The sequence below is a fragment of the Echinops telfairi genome, unplaced genomic scaffold (genome assembly GCF_000313985.2).
Source record: "Echinops telfairi isolate 266 unplaced genomic scaffold, ASM31398v2 ScPeMD7_7465;HRSCAF=8503, whole genome shotgun sequence".
In the NCBI taxonomy this organism is placed as follows: Eukaryota; Metazoa; Chordata; class Mammalia; order Afrosoricida; family Tenrecidae; genus Echinops; species Echinops telfairi.
Genome location: NW_022111365.1, coordinates 279411 through 284859, shown reverse-complemented (window position 1 = coordinate 284859; position 5449 = coordinate 279411).

The following is a 5449-nucleotide window of genomic DNA, read 5'->3' as shown; positions in this document are numbered from 1 at the left end:
GGGTAATGAATGTACAAATGCGCTTTACACAATTGATGTGTGTATGGATTGTGATAAGAGTTGTATGAGCCCCTAATAAAATGATTTAAAAGAAAGTCTAGTCTCCACCAGTAGAGGTAGGTGGGGCTGCTACATCATTTCCCTTGGACACTTTCTATAACGACACACAGTCAATAGCATGCAAACCAAGAACATTGAGTTTGCAGTCAACTCAACCACTCAAGCTCACACCTTCCTGTGCACCTGATTACATTCTTAAGACAATAATGGAACCGGTAGATATTTGATTCTACACTTCCTCCCAAAGCTGATTTTGGCTGGGATGCAGCACTGATTGGATAATTTCCAAAATATTTCAAGATTGACACCTTCTGTGTATTGCCAAAGTGTGAGCTCAAAGAGAAGAGCTATGACCTGGCAAATATCATGGCTCCCAGTTGCCTCCTGTCTGCCATCTCCCTGACATTCAAGTTCCCCTCCTCTTTTCCTTTATCTTTTCCTCCTCTTTTTCTGATGAAGCACTTATCAAAAGTGCTGAAGTTCCTTCCAGAATCCCCAGGATGTGACCGTTTTATCCCTTGAAACCACCAAGGTTTCAAGGATCTGAGCCGTCTTGGTGTTGTCTGACTTAACCTGAAATAAACAGGAAGATTCCTTTGGAAGTATAGAGTGCAGCTGAGAATGATCACTTTCCATTCAAACCCTTTTCTGTCAACCATACTCGGGCAACCAGGGGCCTGTGGTTGAAGAGATCTGCCCAGGGCATTTCATACCTACCATGCCCAAGAAATTTACTGAACAAGAGAGGGAGCTGGCTTTGATTTTAGTGTGTGAAGGCATTCGCTTCAAGCCAGGTGTAACCAGTCAACTACTCTAGGTTTTCCCAAACCTTCCCCTGCTTAAAGTCCTTTAAATAAAGGCACTAGCTCAGCAAAAGGTGTCCAACATCATTAGTCACTAGAAAAATGCAAAACAAATGAAACAAAACAATGATATTTCATACTCACTAAGATGATTATAATAAAAAAGATAGACATAACACCTGGTGGCAATTATATTGAGAAATCTGAGCTCTCATACAGTGTTGGTGGGAATGTGAAATGAAGTATCCACTTTGAAAAACAGGTTGGCAGTTCCTTGAAATTTTAAACATGGGGTTACCATCCATCCCAGTACCTTCACACCCAAAAGAAATAACAACATGCACCTACCAAAAAATAACACACACAAAACTTTATAGCACTATTGATTATTATAGCCCAAATGTGAAAACAACCTAACTAGTCCAATAGATAAATAGCATGCAGCATAACCATACAATGGAATGTTATTTGACCATAAGGAGAAATTAAGTTTAAAAGAGACCAGGCTTATTGGTTGGTGTGATGGAACCCCCTACATCAGTGGTTCCCAACCTTCCTAATGCTGCAACCCTTTAATACAGTTCCTCATGTTGTGGCAACCCCCAACCATAAAATTATTTTTGTTGCTACTTCATAACTGTAATTTTGCTACTGTTATGAATCATAATGTAAACATCTGACATGCAGGATGTATTTTCATTGTTATAAATTGAACATTATTAAATCATAGTGATTAATCACAAAGACAATGTGTAATTATATATTGTGAAATATTTATTTCTAATTATAAATAAATGAAATTTTGTCTTCAAGCATGGTGTAGCATGGTAACAGTCTTTACATGGGTAACAGTACTCATAGGTGGGCGTATCCGCATGTAGGCAGACTCACCTGGAGACGGATAGAGGAGCGGTTTCTCAGTTCATAAGAACATTGGAAATATGTGTTTTCAGATGGTCTTAGGCGACCCCTGTGAAAGGGTCGTTAGACCCCCAAAGGGGTGGCGACCCACAGGTTGAGAACCGCTGCCCTAGACATTGTCCTTAATCACCCTTCAGGCCTGAAACTGAACTTACCCTGGTGGTAAGTTCAACCCAATTTTCAACCAAACAATAAACAGACCTGTAAGTGAGGTGTGCACCCCTGAGAATAACCAAGTATTTTGAGGTTGGCTGTATTTGCTTAAGGACAAAGTCCAGAAGGGTTAGAGAAGAAGAGGAAGTGGAAGAAATGATGCTACATGGAAAGGGTTGCAAGTAATGAGACAAAGCAAAATATATAGGAAATGTTTAATGTACAATTGATGATCTTCTCTGTAAAGCTTCACTCAATTTACAATAGAAAGTTGAGACAGAGAGAGAGAGAGAGAGAGAGAGAGTACTGATACATGCCAACCATGTATGACAAGGATGAATCTCGAACGTTCTATGCTAAGTAAAACCAGTAGTCACAAAGCCTATGGAGTGTATGAGTCTACTTATATGAAATACCTAGAAAAGACGGTTGGGTGGAGGCAGAAAGTATATTAGGGATTTTCTATAGGTCTGGGGAGACAGAGGTCAGGTGGCACAGTAATTATGCGCTGAGCTGCTATCTGCAAGGTCAGCAATTCAAAATACCAGCTGCTCCACAGGAGAGAGACACAGGCTGTCTACTCCTACAAAGAGAGTCCGGGAAACCACAGGGGCAATTGAACCCAGTCTTACGCATCACTCTGAGTCAGAATCCAGTCGATGGCAGTGAGTCTGGCTTCTGGAGTGTTGGGAAGGAATGAATCAGTGTTGTCAGGCTCGTGGCAACCCTATGCACAACAGAATGAAACACTGCCGGGTCCCGAGCCATCCTCACGGTTGTTCTTGTGTTTGAGCTCAATGCTGCAGCCACTGTGCCCATCCATCTCGTGAAAGGCCTCCCTCCTTCTCATTGCCCTCTCCCTTACCAAGCATGACGTCTTTCCAGGGACTGGTCTCTCCTGACACCATGCTGAAGTAATGGGTGGGGTAATGAAAGATTTCTTTTTGTAGTGATATAAATGTTCTAAAACTAGGTTGTGATGATGGTTGCACATAGTGTAACTATGCTGACCCCATTAAATGATATACTTCAAATGGGTGGCATATGTAATTATATCTCACCAAAGATGTAAAATTTTGAAAGGGGAAATTAATCCATGTGACTTTTACTGTTATTAAAAATGATGAATTCTACATAGGTACTACTGGTTAGATGAGCATGTTCACCTTGTGAAAATTCACCCAACTGTACACTTAGGATAGGTGAACTTTCTAAATTTATATTTAACTTTTAATGTTTACTTAAAAAATAACAAATTACTATAAATACCTCAAATCAGTACACAGTTATTAACACAGCATGCCTTTGTTCTGTTTGGGACTGACATTGGGTTAGGTGGTTTGTGTTCTATGACATGGGAAAGATCATACCCATAAGTTGAATTTTGCCCCTTTTTGCCCTCTTCCATCTCAGCTCTCTGTTATTCTAATTTGCACAGGGCTGGCTACATCCCGTCCAGGCTCCGAGCCTCTAGTCACTAGAGTCTCGTGGCTCCCTGCAACCTTATGAGTGAAGAACAAGCACTGTCCCTGGCCATTTGTTCCCCTTACCAGCCTTCTGTTAGACAGGGTCATCTTCTTTGTCTTTCAGGCACGGTATAGAGATGAATCCAGGCTACTCCCCTTTCTCCAAAAGGAAGGACCGCTTCTCTGCCTCCGTGAACTTAGTCACACGTGCTCCTGTGGCTGCCAAAGTCTACCTGTCTCCTCCATCCTGCTGTGACTGCTGGGGCTGAGGATGTCAGGGGCCACTCTCCAGGCCAACCTGGAAGTCTGTCTCCGTGAGTTCTCCAGCCCAGCATTCACTCTCTTCGGGCTTGCTTTCTCCTCCTGCAAAATGAGGAGAGTAGTTTGCCAGAATGTTTTGAAGAATAATAACTGCTCAAAAGGATTTTCCAAAAGATGGGTGACATAGCCAGGTATTTGAGACATCCTGAAGTTAGCAGAATTTCCTACGAAGGACTTCAGAGAGCCTTGAGTCTGTGAATGCTCATTATAACTGAAGAGGGCTAAATGATTTGTCTCTTTTCATAATCATAAAACACACACATACATACTCACACACTAAAAAAAAACCTCATTAAAAATGATTATCTTCTAATTAAACTTCCATGAATTTTTGAAGTTCCCCTGATGTGTCTCTCTGTGTGTATATTATTGGCTCTTCCCCCTTGAAATAGACTAGCTTGCCACACTAGTGTTCCAGAGAATACACTGGAGATGCTAAACCCTCTGCCATTTAGTAGGTTTCAACTCATAGCAACCCTATAGGAAAGATTAAAACTACAGCTTTGGATTTCGGAGACTGTATTTCTTATAGGAGTGGACTGCTCCTCTTTCTCTCATGGAGCTGCTGCTGGGTTAGAACTTCTGACTTTGCTGTTAACAGCCCAGTACTTAAATCACTGTGCCACTAGGATTCCTAATGGTGGACTAGATGATTGATATTTAAATGTTCTCCTGGGTCAAAGAAAATGCTTTTAACTGTTCCTGTTGTACATGGGGTTACTCTGATGCAGGGCCCACTTAACGTATCAAAAAGTAATTGGCCAACATTTACACGTTTCAAGACAGCATGCGATCAAGAACCGATGGAACGGAATGCAGTAGTCCAAGCTGCACTAAAGGCAGTGGTGAAAACTGTGGGGTAAGCTGGTTGACCAAACACACACAGCTGGATCCCTTGACAACAACCAGGAGAGAATGGACAGAAAGGACAGGCCAGCCGGTCAGTGATCACAGAGAATAACTTGAAAGGAAACCCAAAGCCTCCGAGTCCCAGTCTTCAGGAGCAAGTAGGGCCAAGAAGGAAGAAACAGGCCTACTCACAAGGCCCCCAGGCTCCTAGCCAGCCTGAGTCCCTCCAAGGAGCAGAGGCCTCCAGGTGCTCTGTGCTCCACCAGCAAACAGGCCCAGTGATCTGTCCATGCCCCACTACCAAGCAGGGCCCTGCCAAGCTAGGCTCTCTTTCCATGCTCTGCCTGTAAGAAGGCCCGAACCCAGCCTGGCAAACTCTTAGTGCGCTGCCAGCAAACAGGTTCTGGCCACGCTTAGACACTCAGCCTGCCTGCAACCATGTCCTGCTCCTGGTCCAATGAATTCTGTCTGCACAAGTGTCTATCCAGCCATCTACTCACAGATCACCATTACTGTAGGATTGTATATATAGGTATTCACCTTTGTTGTGTTTAACTCTTGCCCTTGTTCGTTGTGCCTCCCCACCTCCATTATTCTCTGCCGGTCTCCCTTGTACTGCCCTTCTCTTCACCCAAGTTTCTGAAATCTACTTGACTCTTCATTTGGAAGTCTGTTACTGTGTTACTCCCTCCTTTTACTTGGTAATTCTCTTCATTACAAATTGATATCATTGAACGCCTCTTGTCAGGCTTGTAGGTTTGTTTTGTGTTGGATACTTGTATATTTGGGTTGGCTTCTGGATGGCATGTCACGTATGCTAATCTCAAGTTGTTTTCTGCCATTGTCAGTTCTCTGTCCCAAGAACTCTCTTTTATA